The sequence below is a fragment of the Gossypium arboreum genome, chromosome 1 (assembly GCF_025698485.1).
Source record: "Gossypium arboreum isolate Shixiya-1 chromosome 1, ASM2569848v2, whole genome shotgun sequence".
NCBI lineage: Eukaryota > Viridiplantae > Streptophyta > Magnoliopsida > Malvales > Malvaceae > Gossypium > Gossypium arboreum.
The window spans coordinates 72,982,377-73,003,724 of record NC_069070.1 but is presented as its reverse complement, the minus strand read 5'-3'; the positions used below and the strand labels follow the sequence as shown (position 1 = coordinate 73,003,724).

General features: G+C 38.6%; 1 non-coding gene across 1 annotated transcript; it reads right to left on the bottom strand.

Annotated features, from left to right (window-relative positions):
* Positions 1-953: 953 nt before the first annotated feature.
* LOC128281794 (small nucleolar RNA R71) lies at positions 954-1,060 on the bottom strand. Its single transcript, XR_008272066.1, has one exon. It is a non-coding gene; the product is annotated as a small nucleolar RNA R71 (small nucleolar RNA).
* Between the last annotated feature and the right edge of the window lie 20,288 nt (positions 1,061-21,348).

Genomic DNA, 21,348 nt, shown 5'->3' with positions numbered 1-21,348 from the left:
TACTTGGGTATTGTCTTCTCCATCGGTTTTCCAAAGAATATTTTCCAACTTTTGTTTCTGTCGCGTTCTTAGTTAATTAGATTATTAAGTTTAGTTTAGAAAACATCCCTTCAATTCTTAGGCTAGATAATAAAAAGATAGTAATTACTAGTACTTTTAGTCCTTGTGGATATGATATTTCCGATCTCACCTTAACTATACTACTGTTCGATAGATACGCTTGCCTTAGTCAAATTTTTAGTTAGTTTAGCGACCATCAAGTTTTTGAACGCTTAATTTTTATTACTTTAGCCATTTTTATTTTTATTGCAATTCAATTTTTTTTTATTTTTACTAATTTTTCTTTTATTTGTTTCTGGCAGGTTTTTATAGTTTATGACTAGGAGAAACTTGTCAGGACCCTTACTTTTTGACAGCAAAATTGAAAGCACAGCTCGCAGAACTCGTAGAGAAATAAGGAAAAGTTTATAGTATATAGAGGAAGAGAGCGAGGACGACACCACTAATACCGAGGAGATGGCTGAAAATCAAAATAATCTGCTGCCTCCTATGGTTGCCACAAATCCAGTAAATCAGAATCCTGCTTCTCATACAATGTATGATTGTGCTAAGCCCACTTTAAAAGGAACTGAATCGAGTATTGTTAGACCTACTATTGCTGCAAATAATTTTGAACTAAAACCTAACACTATTCAAATGATACAACAGTTTGTTCAGTTTGATGGTTTGTAGGATGAGGATCCAAACACTCATTTAGCAAATTTTCTGGAATTCTGCTACACCTTTAAGATTAATGGCGTTTCTAACGATGCCATTTGCCTTCAGTTGATTCCCTTTTCATTAAGAAATAAGGCTAAATAGTGGTTGAACTCGTTACCACGAGGTTCAATCACTAATTGGGAACAAATGACCGAAAAGTCTTACTTAAATATTTCCCACCGGCTAAAACGGTTAAATTGAAGAATGATATCTCTTCTTTTGTGCAGATGGATTTAGAAACTCTTTATGATGCATAGGAGAGATACAAGGACATATTGAGAAGGTGCCCTCACCATGGGTTACCACTATGCCTATAGGTTCAGACTTTTTACAATGGTGTGAACCCCTCAACAAGGCGACTGATCGATGCAGCCACCAGTGGAACTTTAAACAACAAAACACTAGACGAGGTTTATGAATTTATTGAAGAGATGTCACTGAATAACTATCAGTGGCAAGTCATACGAACGAAACCAACGAAATCAGCCGGTGTTTTCAACCTAGATGCAGTCACCATGTTATCAAATCAGGTAGAACTCTTAAATAAAAAGATTGATGGTTTGTATGGTTCTACTCAGGTACATCTAGTGATGCAATGCGATACAAATGGAGGAGGGATAAATAATCCAGAATGCCTAGCCTACGACTATAGTACTATGAACGGACAAGTCAAATATATGGGTAATAACCCTCGACCTCAAAATAATCCTTATAGTAACACTTACAATACAGGTTGAAGGAACCATCCAAACTTTTCTTGGGGTGGTCAAGGAAATCAAAAACCACAAAACTCTTCAGGCTTCCAACTGCCTTACCAGCAAGAAAAGAAGTCGAACCTTGAGGAGATGCTGACAAATTCATCTCGGTGTCAAAAACACGTTTCCAAAACACCGAAATAGCATTTAAAATTTAGCAAGCATTGATTCAAGGTTTCGATACTCAAATAGTTCAGCTTGCTAAGCTAATCTCAGAAAGACCATAAGGTAGCTTGCCCAGCAACACCGAGGTTAACCCAAGAGAGCAGCTTCATGTGATTACCGTTCAATATGAAGAAGGGATAGTTGATCCACACCAGAACCAAGGCTAGAAACTATGGTAAGCCAAAATAAGGTGGACAAAAGCCAGAATGAACAAAAATCGGTAAGCAGAGAATACACACCTCGCGTGCCCTACCCTAATTTGATAAAGAAAGATCGCACAAACGAATACTTAGGTAAATTTCTTAACATCTTAAAAAAGTTACATATTAACTTACAGTTTATTGAAGCTCTTTCGCAGATGCCCAATTCAGCAAAATTTTTAAAGGAGCTCCTAGAAAACAAACAAAAATTAGATGATTCATCACATGTGGAAATAAATGCAGTTTGCTCAGCAATTCTACAAAATAAACTACCCAATAAGTTAAAGAATCCAGGGAGTTTTACTACTCCTTGTTTAATTGGTAGTTTAAATGTTGATAATGCTCTAGCCGATTTAGAGGCAAGTATAAATGTCATGCCCTATAAAATGTTTAGACAACTAGGTATTGGGAAATTTAAACAAACTAGGATGAGTATACAACTGGAAGATAACACTATTAGATTACCTCGAGGTATTGTTGAGGACGTACTCGTCAAGATTGATAAATTCATATTCCAGTAGACTTTGTTGTTTTAGATATGGAAGAGGACGGTGATGTTCCTTTAATCTTAGGATGACCTTTTTTAGCAACTGCTAAGACTATTATTAATGTTGGTACAAGTGAACTGACACTTCTACAGGTGATGAAATGGTTATTCTTCAGGCTCGTGATTCAATTGAGATACCAAGTAATGAAGATAACCTTATAAATTTAGTTAATAAGACTAATCATGTGATTCAACCTTCCTTGTAGGAAAAATTTTTGAGTAACATAAATGAGCCACGTTTTAGTTCATTCACTAACAATGGAACCATCCATGAACGACGAATGTTATAGATAGATGAACTAGACGAATGGCAGACTCATGGCAAGGAGGAGCAAAAGCAACACCATGACAAGTTCAATGAGAGGACCTATCATTTTAAGGTTGGGGACCAAGTCTGGCTAGATAAAAAAGACCTTTGAGTTACCACTATAGAGCTCAACGCAAACAGAGTGACTCCTTTTACTGTACTCAAAGTCTTTCCACATGGTACAGTCGAGGTAACCCATTCGCATTTCGGCACTTTTAAGATAAACAGTACTCGACTTAAACCTTATTTAATTAAAGGATTTGGCAGTGAGAAAGAGGAGCTTCGACTCCGTGATCCATTGTGACCATGTGAATGCAACGTAAGTCAAGCTTAGACTCTAAATAAGCGCTTCTTGGGAGGCAATTCGGCATTAACACCACTAAGTAGTTTATATTAGCTATTTTTCATATTTTAATGAAGGTAGAGTGACCTGTACGGCCTGGACACATGGGCGTGTCCTTGGCCATGTGGAAACAGGGCTTAAATCATCAAAAATCGATAGACACGGGCTAAAAAAGGCCACACGGGCGTACGACACGGCCGTGTGAACCACATGGTCTAGACACACTGGCGTGTCATAGGCCGTGTGAAAACTGGAGCTAAATTTTCAAATTTTAAAGAAGTCAGAGAGCTCCATAGGTAGGGCACACGGGCGTGGGAGAAGCGAACAACATTTCACATGACCGTGCGATACTGTCGTGTGAACCACACAGCTTGGACACATGGGCATGTCTAAGGCCGTGTGACGAAAGGTTATTTAATTTTCGCGATAAACACGAGCTGGACACCAGCCACACGAGTGTGTGACATGGCCATGTGGCCCAACTTGGGGCTCACATGACCATGTCCCCATAAAACCCTCCAAACCCTAATTACCCTTTACCTCTTTTGTCTTCTTCCTCCCAAAGTTCCAATAGCCCTAGCTGCCGCCTTAACCTACCCTCCGGCTACCACCGTACCACCTAACTCCCTCCCCTTCTCCTTTTCTTTCTCCTATTTTCCCCTCCCTCAGTCGAACTCCTTTCCCTCTCCCAATCAATCCTTCATCTTCCTCCCCTTCTTTTCCCTTTTCCACTTCTTCCTCTACCCCGGCCATTTCGCGCCCCTTAACCTCCCTCACTTCCCTCTGCCGACCAGCCACCACTGCAGCAATCCCATGCTGTTCGTACCTCCGACCACCGGCATTCGGTTCCCCCTTCCCTTCCCTTTACTTCTATTTATTAATTTACCCATTATTTTTATTTATTATTATTCTTAATATATTATTTTCCCTTATTATTATTGTTTTCTTATTATTTCTTTCATCATTCTTATGAGTTTATTTATTTACTAATTTTGATTGTTAATTTCTAATTTTCATTATTTATATCCGCCATGTCTTAACTTTCTTTCATATTTTCTCTATTTTTCTCTTATTTAATGATATTTTCTTCTATTCTTATAGTTAGATAGCTCTTGTTCTCATGAATACTTTTGATTGGCTGAATTATATTATTGGAGTCTTGTTGCTAGTTTTTAGTTGATTTTTCTTGTTCATATGTTTCTTTTGAGTCTTATTATTAGTACTCCTTAGGTTTTAGCATATTGTTTCTTAGTTTGCTTATTATCCTCATTCAATAATTATTATTATTATTTTCTATTTATTCTATTAGTTTATTTCTTTATTATTTTTTTTGTTCGCTCTTTATCAGGTACATTATGATGAATAGTCGAGGTAAATCCAAAGTCGCCGTTCCTGCTTCAAAAAAGCGGAAAGGTCCTGGCACAACCTCTTCCAGCACCTCAACTGAAGTTCGTCACCCTCTGCTTCGATTGGGAGTGGACCGTTGTATTGATTGGGCTGCCTTGGAGCAGGTCTAACTTGCCCACCTTGTTTGATTCCATCTTGCCACTGTCCTGTAGGATCGGCTCTTTGCAATTATCGAGCCCACCTATTCAGATCTTACCTTGGAGCTTTGCACTACTTTCCTTTTACAACATGTGATGAATACCCATGACGAAGCCAATAGTATCATTTTTAAACTTGGTGGACTCATAAGACACATGAGTGTACCAAAGTTTGGAGCTGCTATGGGCTTTTACACAAAGGAGTTTATGGCTTCCGAGGTTTTTCTACATCATCACCGTCACATACACCACTCGCCCTCCTACTATTGGACCAACCTTACAGTGAGCACTGTTCACTATGATGAAAGTCACTCAAAAGTGACTTCTCTTCCCCTAGCGCTCGCTACATCCATGCTATCTTGGCTCACACGTTGACTGGGAGAAAAGAGAGCACCGGCGTTGTTAGCACCACCGATGCTTACTTTTTATGGAGCATGGCGACTGGTCATGTATTTGATTTGGCATACTTTATTACCCTTGCTTTTCACCATAAGACAGACCACCATAGGAAGGGCCCCATATGCCTCGGCCTCTTCGACACTCCAAAGATTTCATCAACGCTCACACTAGTAGGCTAGATGTCTCCTTAGGGAATTTCCAGTATGATCCACATGAGGATGATAGGGCGACACCATGGATTTCACCTCCTTCAATACAGACTCATTCACTCTGATGATCAGGATGAGCCAGAGGACATTACTGATGATGTCCCTCCCCCTCACGAGGACCCACACCTACTGCCACCACTGAGTCACTGACCTCCTGCTTCCACTGTAACTGATATATCCGAGCGACTCACTCGCTTCGAGCAATAGTGTTTTGCGAGGTTCGACAGCATCGAGGCAACTCTACAGCAGATCTACCAGCGCTTTCACATCTCGCCTCCACCACCACCACCACCTCGTGACGCTGACGCATCTGATGATGAAGACCTCTGAGTCCATTTATTGTATTTTTTTATTTTTGTTTTATTATTTTTTTTGAAGCCTTCTATTTTATATTTTGAACTATATTTATCTTTATGGTTATTATCAAGTAATCCCTTAATTCTCTTCCACAGTGGTGTTTATTTTCTTATTAGTAACTCAGAATCATGCCCTTCATTAGCCTTATCTACAACTCTAGTTGTCACTATGCCAAGAATTTCATCAAAAAATTTCAGGGTAGTTTCTTTTCTCTCCCTCTCTTCTGATTTTATGCTTATATTATTATCTATCTTTTTACAATGAGGACAATGTACATCTTAAGTGTGGGAGGTTATTTATATGTTTGTTAGAAAATCCCTAAATTTTTATCTTGTTCCCAAATAATTTTCTCATATTATTATTAGAGTGAATTTTGATTGATTTATAATTTTTGTTGATATGTTTTGAATTAAATCATAGGTAATTGTACATTGATTATTTAACCTTAAGACTTAGAGAATCAAGCATGATAAGTTGACTTTTGAGAATTAAAATTGCTAGGTTGTTTCCCTGAATTGAGGTATTATCTTGAACTTATAAATTCACAGGATTGACATCAAAAGCCATAATTTTTGTGAGATCTTGAGTCTTTAGAGCATATGTAACACCCCGAACCTGAGACCGTCGCCGGTGTCGGACACGAGGGGTTAACAAGCCAAAACCACTTATGGCACCGACCAAGTTGACATTTCCAGGCAAGCTGGAAAACTGCGTCGCTGTCGCCTTAAAAAGCGTATCTCGAGTTTCACAACTCGGAAACTGATTCCGTAAATTTTCCCTGAATTTAGACTCATATATCCATCCATGGATTTATTTCTAGAATTTTTGGTCGGGCAAATTGGTACATTTTATTAGTTAAAGTCACCCATGTTACAGGGGTCGACTACACTGACCTTCGCGCGTTAGAACTTGAATATCTCTCTGTACAGGGTTTCAATACTGATACCGTTTGTTTCCAATGAAACTAGACTCAAAAAGGAATCTGCACATATAAGGCATGACTTCTAATTCATTCTGGATAATTTATGGAAAATTTTCAAATCCCCGACAGGGGACCCACAAACTGTTCCGGCCCTGTCTAACGAGAACTTTAATATCACTCTGTATACTGATCATATGATCGTTTCGTTACTTTCATATGAAAATAGACTCGTCAAGGTTCGATCACATAATTTATTCACTATTTAACACCATTCCTACAAATTTTGGTGATTTTTCACATCCACGTCACTGCAGCTGGCAGCCTCTGTTTTTAAGGTAGGCTTTACCTATATTGTAGTTCCCATGGACCAACTATAGTCTAGTCATACTTAGGTCCACATGTGATCATATTTAGCCGTTCAATGGCTGATCATGTGACCAACTCTCTCATTCAAACAATAATCACATCATGAAACCGAATATAATTACAAACCACATATGGTCAAATTCCATACTCCACTTTTACGAACCATTTTCGCATGGCCGTACACATATACATCACAAGTACTTAAAACAACCGAGGGTGGTCCTATACATGCCATATCCGAACTCAACTAAAGGAGTACCAAAAGGGCTTTGATAGTGTGGTTGACTTCAACTTCTATGATCCCGAATCCGATCGCTAACGAGCAAAATCTATAAGCAGAGAAACAAAGAAACGGAGTAAGCAATTTATGCTTAGTAAGTTTGAGCCATAATATACACACAACCAAAGCATAGCATTCAAGTAGCTAAACAATAATTCATATGCACAATTTCTCAAAGACATGCTTACTTCACAATCCCAACTCTTATATTCAGTACACAAATAACGGCCTAGTTAATGCCGATAGCTCATTTATCATTAGGCGAATATTCATACGCACTTACTCATAGTGTGCGAAGCACACAAAACATACCTTGTTGTTGGGAATTTCACAAGTGCATTAACTGAAAATTTTCCAGCAAGTTCAAAGTTCTCGAATCACATACCTTCGGAGTTTATCCGGATATAGCTACTCGTTCAAACGCCTTGGGACATAGCCGGTTATGGTAACCCGCACAAAGGCCTTGGGACTTAACCGGATATCACAATTTACACAATTTCCTTGAGCTTAGCCCGATATCATAACTTCGCACAATTGCCTTGAGCTTAGCCCGGTATCACTTTCGAACATTCGTACACATCTTTGTTTCAATTTCATATCACAACTTTTATGCACAATTCCCTTAGCAAAATATCATTTCGCTCAATGGCCACATACAAAGGCACAAATTGATTGCTCATTACTTCATTCAATCGAATCAAAATCTAAGTTTCGATACTCGAAAACTTACCTTGGACGTGGTCGAACGATTTCGATGGCTATTCGACGACTTTTTCCTTCCCCTTATTGGATTTAGCTCCCCTTTGCTCTTGAGCTTAATTTAACAAATAATTTGATTCAATCATTTGAGTATCGAAAAGAAGAACTCAAGGCACTTAGCCCACATATACTCACTAGACATTAAAGTCACATAAGTACGGAATTCATGAATCGACTTAACACACAAAGCCTTCAACATGCTTACTCATGGCCGAACAACTCAACCTCTTAGGCACTCATTCATGGCCGATTATGCATGTTGATGTTGAGGCCAATTACATGTTTAACACCGCACATGAATGGCACACATTTTACTAGCTAATACTTTCCATATTGTAGCTCAATACTTATAATATAGCATCAAGCACTCATATGGCCGATTATACTTAGTCATACTTGCACCAAATCAACAATAAATTCCAAGATTTTCACATCATATGTGTACTAGGCGAATGTACTTGCAATTTCACAACCATTCTTCAACATTTTCTTCTTTAAGCAAACATATTTATCACTTACTTCATAACCAAAACATCATGTGCAAACATATACACATATAGGTGCATGGCCGAATCTCAAGGTGTTCATAACCATCTAAAACACAAATTTTTTTACCATTCAAGTAACAAGCATAAATCATGCTCATGAATGCACCATGGCCGAATACATCACAACCATACCCTTTCAACTTTGGTCATGGTTAAACAAAGATTTCAATGCCCTACTCAAGAATACTAAAAAGAAATTTCAAGAGTAGTCAATCCATCATTACATGCATCATCAACAAGCTTCACATTTAGCATGCAATGGCTTTAACACAATATCAACCTTGGCCAAATACCATTTTCATGGCATAACAAGGATTTGAACCATGGCTAACATGGACATCAAGTTAGCAACCAAAACAAGCATGAACTTCATGACACAACCTCAAACATACCTTAATCTTGATACAAGTATAGCCAAATCTCCTTCTTGTTCTCTTCCAAACCAAGCATGAAGCAAAACTCCTATCTCCTACCTTAGTATTTTCGGCCAAAAAGGAAAGAACAAGGATGAACAATTTTTTTCTTGTTCTTCTTTCACTTGCACGGCAATGGGGGGGGGGGAAATGCCACACTCACACATATTTTTTTATTTCTCATCCAACATCATTAATTTTTTTATCATTTAATACATCATGCATTAACAAAACATGTTTCAACATGTTTTCTTTGCCCATAAACCATGTCATGGCCGGCCACTATGCCATCTTTGGGGAATTTGACATGCAAATCCCTTAATTTTGCATGCATTTTCAACTAGTCATCACACATTTCCCCATCATACTTTCAAAGTTTACTACTAGGTCCTTTCTAGTGAAATTCACCTTTATAACACTAAATTGAACCATCAAAAATGTCACACATGAATACACACATATTATAGGCATCAAAATAAATTTTAAATTATTTTTACGCCTCGGTTTTGTGGTCCCGAAACCACATTCCGACTAGGGTCAATTTTGGGTGTCACAACTCTCCCCACTTAAGAAATTTTCGTCCCGAAAATCTTACACATAAATAGGGTTGGGTATCGCTCTTTCATAGAGTTCTCGGTTTCCCAAGTAGCTTCTTCTATCCGTGTTTGAGCCATAACACTTTCACTAGCGGAACCCGCTTGTTTCGCAGCTCTTTCACTTCACGTGATAGGATACGAACCGGTTCTTTCTCATAACTCATATTGGCTTGAATTTCAACCTCCAATGGACTAACCACGTGCGATGGATCACTCTATAGCGTCGAAGCATCGAAACATGAAAGACATCGTAAATCTTTTCGAGTTCAGGGGGCAATATCAAATGAGACGCAACTGAACCGACTCGCTCGGATATCTCATATGGCCTAATGAACCTCGGGCTCAACTTGCCCTTACGGCCGAATCTGAGTATCTTTTTCCAAGGCGAAACCTTGAGAAACACTTTATCTCCCCCCTGATGCTCGATGTCTTTACGCTTGCACCAGCGTCGACTTCGGCGTTCGGAGGCTATCTTCAGACTTTCACGGATTACTTTCACTTTCTATTCAGCATCTCTAATCAAATCCACCTCGAAAATTTTGCTTTCACCGAGCTCAGTCCAAAACAATGGTGTACGGCATTTACGACCGTACAAAGCCTCGTAGGGTGCCATCTTAATACTTGATTGAAAACTATTGTTGTAAGCGAATTCAATCAAAGGCAAACACTGTTACCATGAACCACTGAACTCGAGGATGCAACATCTTAACATATCCTCAAGTATCTCGAATTATCCGCTTTCGGATTGACTATCGGTTTGGGGTGAAAGGCGGTCTGAAATGCAACTTGGTACCCAAAGCTTCTTGCAACTTCTTCCAAAATCGCGAGGTAAATCTCGGATCTCTATCCGACCACGATGGAAGTAGGCACCCGTGTAATCTCACAATCGAGAAACGTCAGATTCGGCTAGTTTGTCCATTGAAAAACCCGTGCGTCGACGGGGACAAAGTGAGCCGACTTAGTCAATCTATCTACAACGACCCAAATCGCATCCTTCTTACTTGCTGACAATGGCAGTCACAATAGACTTTGTATCCCACTTCCACTCGGGTATCGTGATCGGCTGAAGTAATCCTGAAGGCACTTGATGTTCCGCTTTCACTTGTTGACATATTAAACATGTCGAAACAAAGTCGGAGATGTCTCGTTTCATACCATGCCACCAAAACTGACGTTTCAAATCGTTGTACATCTTCGTACTCCCCGGGTGGTTCGCCATTCGGCTACAATGGGCTTCGTTCAGCATTATCGAAATAAGTTCCGAATTCTTTGGAACACACAGACGACTCCTGAACCTCAAACAATCGTCATCATCGATTTGAATCTCCGAGTCCTTGTTCGGAACACACTCAGCCCGTTTTGCAGCTAACTCATCGTCGACTTTCTGAGCTTCACGAATTTGATGTATCAATAATGGTTTGGCTTTCAATTCAGCTACTGACACATTGTCGGATCGAACGGACAAGTGCACATTCATCGCTCGTAAAGCGAATAATGATTTACGACTTAAGGCATCCTCAACCACATTTGCCTCTCCCAGGTGATAGTCAATGACCAGCTCATAATCCTTTAACAGCTCGAGCCAACGTCTTTGTCGCAGATTTAAGTCTCTTTGAGTCATCAAATATTTGAGACTTTTATGATCCGAATACACATGGCACTTCTCACCAAATAAGTAATGTCGCCATATCTTTAAGGCGAATACGATGGTAGCCAATTCGAGACCATGGGTCGGATAATTTTTCTCATGTGGCTTTAATTGCCTCGACGCATAGGTCACAACTCGACCTTCTTGTATCAATACGCAACCTAACCCAAGTAGGGAGGCGTCACTATAGATGACAAACTCTTTGCCAGATTCGGGTTGCACTAGAATTGGGGCTTTAGTCAAATAAGTCTTCAGTTGATTGAAACTTTTCTGACATTTCTCCGTCCATTCGAACTTAACATCCTTTTGGAGTAGCTTCGTCATCGGCATGGCTATCGTTGAGAAACCTTATACAAATCGTCGGTAATAACCGGCAGGCCCCAAAAAGCTCCGAACCTCAGTAATATTTCTCGGAGGCTTCCAATTAAGTATGGCTAAAATTTTGTTCGGGTCGACTCGAATACCGATCTGATATCACATCCCCAAGAAGCTAACCTCTCTTAACGAACTCACACTTGCTTGAACTTAGCATATAATTGCTTATCCCGTAGAATTTGCAGACTAACCTCAGGTGTTCAGCATGTTCGGTCTCATTTCTTGAATAGACCAAGATGTCATCAATGAACACGACTACAAACCGATCCAAGTATGGTCCGAAGATCCGATTCATTAAATCCATAAATACCGCAGGGGCATTAGTAAGCCCGAATGGCATCACTAGGAACTCGTAGTGACCATATCTCGTTCTAAAGGCAGTCTTGGGTACATCCGAATATCGAATTCGCAATTGATAATAGCCCGATCTCAAATCTATTTTCGAGAACACTGAGGCTCCCTTGATTGATCGAACAAGTCATCGATCTGTGATAACGGTATTTGTTCTTTATCGCCGCTTTATTAAGCTGACGATAGTCGATGCACAGCCTCATGGTTCCATCCTTCTTTTTCACAAACAACACTGGCGCACCCCAAGGTGAAAAACTCGGGTGAGCAACACCTCTATCCACCAATTCTTGCAATTGAGCTTTCAACTCCTTTAATTCCGTTGGTGCCATACGATACGGAGCTATCGAAATTGGAGTGGTACCAAGTACCAATTCGATGCCAAATTCTATTTCCCGAATAGGTGGTAAACCCGGCAATTCTTCAGGGAAAACATCCGGGTATTCACAAACCACTGGCACAGATTCGGGTTTCTTTTCTGACTCCTTGTCATTGAGCACATACGCAAGGTACGCTTCGCACCCTTTTCTTACATATTTCTGGGCCAACATTGCTGATATTACAGCTGGCAACCCCTTTAAGTCCGTAGACTCATCCCGAATTATCTCGTTATTTGTGCACCTCAGATCAATAGTCTTGCTTTTGCAATTTACAACCGCATCGTGCATGGTCAACCAATCCAAACCAAGAATAACGTCAATTAATTGAACGGCAAAAGCATCAAGTCCGCCGGAAAACAAGAACCTCGGAATACTAGGGACTTTTCTTACACATTTTGTTGACAAGCACGTAATGACCCAAGGGTTTGACACCGAATTACAAACTCGATGAGACTCAATGGGCAAAGTCTTCTTGGATGCTAAGGTTTCAGATATATAAGAATGAGTAGGACCGGGGTCAATCAAAGCAATCACATTAGTGTAAAGGAGAGTAAAAGTACGGTAATAACATCGGCGAGGAAGCATACTCACGTGCGCATATGGCATAAGTCCTAGCAGGAGCACGAGCCTCGGATCTGATGGTAGCATCTCTAGATCCTCTCTGACTGCCACTAGCATTGCCCATATTTCTAGGTGGCCTACCTCGAGTTGTGGTAGCACCCGGGTTCCCACTTTGATTTACGTTTTGTTCAGATAACTCGGGCAATCCTTAATGAAATGATCGACTGATCCGCACTTGTAACAGAGCGGTCACGGAATCTACAACTCCCGAATGCCATTTGCCACAATATTGGCACTCAGATTCGTCTCGACGATCATTGCCAACACCGGCGATCGAAGTGGCTCGCGTGCCCATAGGGGGTCGATCGCGGTCTCGTCTAGAAAAGCCGAAGTGTCTCTAGACCGGCCTAAGCCATCTCTAAATTTCTTTGATGACGTGGGAAGGGCTTCCCGAAGACCTCTTCTGAAACTCCCTTGCTCCCACTTCACTTTTCTTTTCTCCATCTTGAGCTCCTTGACTTTGCACGCCGCTCGACAAGAGCCACAAACTCTCGGATTTCCAAAATGCCAACATACCGCTTTATATCATCATTCAGTCCATCTTGAAGCATTTACACATCACGACCTTCAAGAAATGCATTCGCAGCGTCTGGCTAAGCCTCACAAATTTTCGTTCGTGAGTCGATGTCGACATGGAACCTTGCTTAAGATCAAGGAATTCCTTTCGTTTTTGGTCCATAAATCTCGATGATATACTTCTTTGAACTCGGTTAGAAAGAACTCCCAAGTTACTTGCTCTCTAGGCACAATGAAGTCGAGTACTCCACCAATAGTAGGCGCAATCGCGTAGCAAGGAGATAGTACACTTTAAGCATTCATCGGTGTGCAAGATAGCTCATCGAGCACGGATAGTGTTGTCCATCAAAATCCAACTTGCTCGGCATCGTCATCATCTGTAGCTTTAAATTCAGTGGCCCCATGTTTTCGAATCACAGATCGGGGCTTACTTGACCTTACTTGGTCGATTCTGGGAGGTATTGTAGGTCTTGAGGGTTGCATTAGTCGGGAATGGAGGTTGTGGAACAGCCGTGTTAGTTCGAATGTATTGGTTAAACCAATCATTCATCACACTATAAAAGGCTTGCTTAGCCTCATCATTCGGATTGCTGGCAATAGGTTGAGAGTCCGCCGGCGCTGTCCCTTGCGCGGGAGCAGGTGCCACACTCTCCACATCATCAGCTATTGCTCGGTTGGGATCGGGATCCATTGCTATACACAAACACAAAGTCAAATGGTCAGAAATCACCACACTATCAATTCATCACTTAATGGCATCTATAGCTAGACCCCAAACATATCACGGTAGTCCTAGAATCGACTAAACCGTAGCTCTGATACCAATAAAATTGTAACACCCCAAACCCGAGACCGTTGCGGTTATCGGACACGAGGTTAACAAGCCAAAACCACTTATGGCACCGACCAATTTGACATTTCCAGGCAAGCTGGAAAACTGCGTCGCTGTCGCCTTAAAAAGCGTATCTCGAGTTTCACAACTCGGAAACTGATTCCGTAAATTTTCCCTGAATTTAGACTCATATATCCATCCATGGATTTATTTCTAGAATTTTTTGTCGGGCCAATTGGTACAGTTTATTAGTTAAAGTCACCCATGTTACAGGGGTCGACTACACTGACCTTCATGCGTTAGAACTTGAATATCTCTCTGTACAGGGTTTCAATACTGATACCGTTTATTTCCAATGAAACTAGACTCAAAAAGGAATCTGCACATGTGAGGCATAACTTCTAATTCATTCTGGATAATTTATGGCAAATTTTCAAAGCCGCGACAGGGGACCCACAAACCGTTCCGACCCTGTCTCACGAGAACTTTAATATCTCTCAGTATACTGATCATATGATCGTTTCGTTACTTTCATATGAAAATAGACTCGTCAAGGTTCGATCACATAATTTATTCACTATTTAACACCATTCCTACAAATTTTGGTGATTTTTCATATCCACGTCACTGCAGCTGGCAGCCTCTGTTTTTAAGGTAGGCTTTACCTATATTGTAGTTCCCATGGACCAACTATAGTCTAGTCATACTTAGGTCCACATGTGATCATATTTAGCCGTTCCAATGGCTGATCATGTGACCAACTCTCTCATTCCAAACCATAATCACATCATGAAACCAAATATAATTACAAACCACATATGGTCAAATTCCATACTCCACTTTTACGAACCATTTTCGCATGGCCGTACACATATACATCACAAGTACTTAAAAACAACCGAGGGTGGTCCTATACATGCCATATCCGAACTCAACTAAAGGAGTACCAAAAAGGGCTTTGATAGTGTGGTTGACTTCAACTTCTATGATCCCGAATCCGATCGCTAACGAGCAAAATCTATAAACAGAGAAACAAAGAAAGGAGTAAGCAATTTATGCTTAGTAAGTTTCGAGCCATAATATACACACAACCAAAGCATAGCATTCAAGTAGCTAAACAATAATTCATATGCACAATTTCTCAAAGACATGCTTACTTCACAATCCCAACTCTTATATTCATACACAAATAACGGCCTAGTTAATGCCGATAGCTCGTTTATCATTAGAGCGAATATTCATACGCACTTACTCATAGTGTACGAAGCACACACAAAACATACCTTGTTGTTGGGAATTTCACAAGTGCATTAACTGAAAATTTTCCAGCAAGTTCAAAGTTCTCGAATCACATACCTTCGAGTTTATCCGGATATAGCTACTGTTCAAACGCCTTGGGACATAGCCGGTTATGGTAACCCGCACAAAGGCCTTCGGGACTTAACCCGGATATCACAATTTGCACAATTGCCTTCGGGCTTAGCCCGGATATCATAACTCGCACAATTGCCTTCGGGCTTAGCCCGGGTATCACTCGAACATTCGTACACATCTTTGTTTCAATTTCATATCACAACTTTTATGCACAATTCCCTTAGCAAAAATATCATTTCGGCTCAATGGCCACATACAAAGGCACAAATTCGATTGCTCATTACTTCATTCAATCGAATCAAAATCTAAGTTTCGATACTCGAAAACTTACCTCGGACGTGGTCGAACGATTTTGACGGCTATTCGACGACTTTTTCCTTCCCCTTATTGGATTTAGCTCCCCTTTGCTCTTGAGCTTAATTTAACAAATAATTTGATTCAATCATTTGAGTATCGAAAAGAAGAACTCAAGGCACTTAGCCCACATATACTCACTAGACATTAAAGTCACATAAGTACGGAATTCATGAATCGACTTAACACACAATGCCTTCAACATGCTTACTCATGGCCGAACAACTCAACCTCTTAGGCACTCATTCATGGCCGAATATGCATGTTGATGTTGAGGCCAATTACATGTTTAACACCACACATGAATGGCACACATTTTACTAGCTAATGCTTTACATATTGTAGCTCAATACTTATAATATAGCATCAAGCACTCATATGGCCGATTATACTTAGTCATACTTGCACCAAATCAACAATAAATTCCAAGATTTTCACATCATATGTGTACTAGGCCGAATGTACTTGCAATTTCACAACCATTCTTCAACATTTTCTTCTTTAAGCAAACATATTTATCACTTACTTCATAACCAAAACATCATGTGCAAACATATACACATATAGGTGCATGGCAATCTCAAGGTGTTCATAACCATCTAAAACACAATTTTTTTACCATTCAAGTAACAAGCATAAATCATGCTCATGAATGCACCATGGCGAATACATCACAACCATACCCTTTCAACTTCGGTCATGGTTAAACAAAGATTTCAATGCCCTACTCAAGAATACTAAAAAGAAATTTCAAGAGTAGTCAATCCATCATTACATGCATCATCAACAAGCTTCACATTTAGCATGCAATGGCTTTAACACAATATCAACCTTGGCCAAATACCATTTTCATGGCATAACAAGGATTTGAACCATGGCTAACATGCACATCAAGTTAGCAACCAAAACAAGCATGAACTTCATGACACAACCTCAAACATATCTTAATCTTGATACAAGTATAGCCAAATCTCCTTCTTGTTCTCTTCCAAACCAAGCATGAAGCAAAACTCCTATCTCCTCCCTTAGTATTTTCGGCCAAAAAGGAAAGAACAAGGATGAACAATTTTTTTCTTGTTCTTCTTTCACTTGCACGGCAATTGGGGGGGGAAATGCCACACTCACACACATTTTTTTATTTCTCATCCAACATCATTAATTTTTTTATCATTTAATACATCATGCATTAACAAAACATGTTTCAACATGTTTTCTTTGCCCATAAACCATGTCATGGCCGGCCACTATGCCATCTTTGGGGAATTTGACATGCAAATCCCTTAATTTTGCATGCATTTTCAACTAGTCATCACACATTTCCCCATCATACTTTCAAAGTTTACTACTAGGTCCTTTCTAGTGAAATTCACCTTTATAACACTAAATTGAACCATCAAAAATGTCACACATGAATACACACATATTATAGGCATCAAAATAAATTTTAAATTATTTTTAGGCCTCGGTTTTGTGGTCCCGAAACCACATTCCGACTAGGGTCAATTTTGGGCTGTCACAACTCTCCCCCACTTTTTTGCTCACTTTTATTGTTGCTTATGAGTATGTCAATACTGATTTGTTATTCTAGAACTTGCTTCGGTTATACATGTTGAGACCACATCATTGATTTGATATACCGAGATGATAAAGGCAGTTAGGTTTTAACCTACTTACCCCATAAAAAGCCTACCCACATAATTGACCCTTAATGAACCCCTTTAAGTCTTAACTATTGTTTCTTGATTTTCCCCTTAATGTTAACCCAGAACTTAACCCTTTTTGATTCGTTAAGAATTTCTCCCTTTTCATTGAGTCCTTTTTATCGAGATTTGATTTGATTAGTTACCTAACTAATGTTCGTTCATTCTAGTTGCTGAATTATTCTTATTATGTCCTTTCCATTATTGTACTTGTTCTTATTCTTAGAAAAAACCCGTATATTTATATTCATATAATTACATATTGTTATAAAGAGATTTGATAAGTTAAAGTTATTATTTTGAGAAAAGAAAGCTCATTTCATTAGTTTTGGATAGTCTTAATTCTGGCAATTGTTTGTAATTTAGTAATTAGCTTTATTATTCTAAGTTTGGTAACTTATTAAATTAATCTTGATTCTAACCCTCTTTTTCTAGCCTTTATCCACACCTTTAATTCAAGCCCCATTACAACCCTGCTAAAGACCTTTTGATTTGTGTATCATTTCATTTATAGTGGTGGAGATTTGATTTTCATGCAAGCATATGGTAATAACTTTTCATGTTTGACTATTGAGTGCTTAATTGTTGAACCTTAAACACTTTGAGTGATTTGAGTGAATCTTTAGAGAGGATGCCAACTCTTGTCAATTTGAATTAAAGGTAATTATTTAGATAAGGGGAGATACCTATGATTTTTATGATTAAATTGTTCAACTTGGATTGTTTGAAACTTTGATGTTCTTTTAGTTGAATTATCAATGTATGATTATCTGTGGATTACTTCAAAACATTATTGATGAGAATTATAAGTTAAGAAAAAATAATTTTAATTGTGAGTTGAGAATTTTGCTTAAGGACAAGTAAATGCTTAAGTGTGGGGATATTTGATAAACCATAATATATACATAATTTTTACCCCATGCTTGGCATATTTTTGGAAGGTTTATCATAAGAGTTAATGAATTTGATGCTCCTAATCCTTTAATTTCATGTTTTATACTCAGGAGAGCTTAGAATAGCAAAAAGAGGAAGAAACGGTCCAAAAAAGACAAAATGGGCCTAATTCAATGTTTCCAATGGCCTAGGCAGTTCCACACGGGTAATCCACAAGCCCGTGTGTGACACACGGGTAGGCCATACGCCAGTTTGTCATGATTGTGTCGACTAAAAATCAACTCAAAATTACACACGGCTTGAACACCTTCACACAGGCATGGCACACGGCTGTGTCCCTGTCGAGCACAAGTCTAATTCTACTCAAAAAAGGCTAGTTTTGAGGGTTCGGAAGCATTCCAAATTCTATATAAACACCCTAGAATGGGATCAAACAGGGACAGAGAATAGAAAGCAGAAAATACTCGAAAAACAACCATCTGAATCAACTCAGAAGCATGATCTCCTTCAAGACTGAATATCTCCATTCAATTTCCTTAGAAGTTCTTTGGATTTCTTTGTGTTTTGTTGTTGTCCCAATTTTGAGATGTTTTCCTCTATTGTTATTGTAACAGCCCGATTTAGGGCCAAAACAGAATAGTGGTTTCGAAACCATGAATCCGAGAATTTATTATTTTGATTAAGTTTTAGTGTTTATATTATGATTGCATAATTGTGTGAAAATTTCGTTGCAAAATTTTATCGATTGGGTGTTTAATTTGACGTTTAAGACTAAACTGAAATAGGTGAAAAATGTGTGTGTTCTAGTTCATAAAGTACTTGATTGAAATGGGGTTTTAATTAGAGGTCCTTAAATGGAAATTAGACCATTATACTTTATATGGACAAAAATTTGGACATGGATGGAATTTTTAGAAAGTTTAGTAGTAAGGGCATTTTGGTCATTTGCATAATAAATGAAATAAAATGGGAAAAATAACACAAAAATGTGTTCATCCTCATTTAACTTGGCCAAAACTTGCATGTTCTCCATAGCTAGGGTTTGTTTCAAGCTTTCAAGCTCAATAGTAAGTGCATTCAAGCCCCGTTTTTAATGTTCTTTACATTTTTGAAATCCTTGTAGCTCGGTTTACCTATTTCTACCATTATTTTGAGTTAGGGTTTATGTTTAAAAATTTACCCATGAATGATATGCATGTATTTTGATGTTTGATGGTAGAATATGAATGTTTGAGGTTAGGAGAACGATCCTTTCTAAGCGATTTTTAGCGAAAACGAGCAAAACGGTATAATCGGTAAAAATACCTAATGCTCATAAGTACATGTTAGAGTGAGAATTTGATGTTGTTATAGAAGAGAAAAATGTTCAGCATGTCATAAAACATAATAATAAGGGCTGAAATTAAATTTCCGAGCCTAGGGGAAAAATCATAATTTTGTAAAAGTTAGGGGGCAAAAATGTAAATTTTACATAATGTGATTTTTGGATTGAAATAAATAGTATGAGTGTTAAATGAGCTAAATGTGTTGTTAGAGATCAAGAAAGGCGTGGAATCGACCTCGAATGGGGGAAGGAAAACGTCTTGGACTAAATTGCAAAATTTCCATATTTTGCATCGAGGTAAGTTTGTATGTAAATAATACATTAACTTCATTTACATTTTTGTATTTCAGCCTATTTTATATATTTTAGTTGATTTTGAATCATAAATCGACTATTGGAAGAATGGAAATAAGTAATAGTGAGAGAAATCCCAGTTGAACTTTCGGAGAGATTGAATAATATAGATGAAATGTAGCTGGGTCACATGTATGGTGCTAAGTGCACATCATGTGTACAAGAGAGCTAAGAGATACTATGTAGTAGATAGGTCACATGTGTGGTACGGGATGTATCCTATGTAGACAACAGAGCTACGGGAGAGGATAAATGTAGCTAGGTTGCATGTGTGATTCCAAGTGAAGGACACCATGTATACAAGAGAGCTACGAGATAAATTGGCTAGGTCACATGGGTGGTACTAAGTGTTCACCATGTGTACAAGAGAGCCGAATTATATGAAATATGATGGTGGAGCTATGTGCTGAAACCACTAAGTATCGAGGACTGATCCAAATTGTTCAATGGGATGATTTTACAGTGACATTGTAATCATGAACCTACACTTGTGATGTATGAAATGTGGTGTAAGTGAATTGTGATATGTAGGCTAAACAAGGTAAATACAAAGAAAGTGTGAAAGAGTGAATTAGCAATAATACTGTTTCGGACAGTTGCAGTGACGTGAATTTGAAAAATCACTAAAAATAGTAGGAATTTAATTAGAGGCTGAATAAGATATGAATTTAAAGCTTAATGAGTCTATTTTCATGTAAAGGAAACAGAGCAAGTAAAATAACTCTATAATTTGAGATATTTATAATTGTGTCTGACTTGCTCAGAATGACTATGTGATCCCCTGTTCTAATTCTGAAAAATCATTAAAAATTGTACAAAACTAATTAAGAAATATATTTTATATTTCTAGATTCCTTATTGAGTCTAGCTTTCAATGAAATAGATTTCATGGCTATTTGAATTGTGTACTGGGAGAAATTCAATACGTAGTGAACAGAGGTCAGATCAGTCGAGCTGTATAACAGGGGAAACTTTAACTAATAAACTGTACTAATTGACTGGACCAAAAATTCTAGAAAACATTTAGTAAAAATTAATATGAGTCTAGTTTCAGGGAAATTTTACGTATTTGAATTTCGAGTTTTGTAAATCTAGTTATGATTTATTTAGTGAGTATGATGCAGTTGAGACAGCTTGACCGAAGTGGAGTAACTGGTGA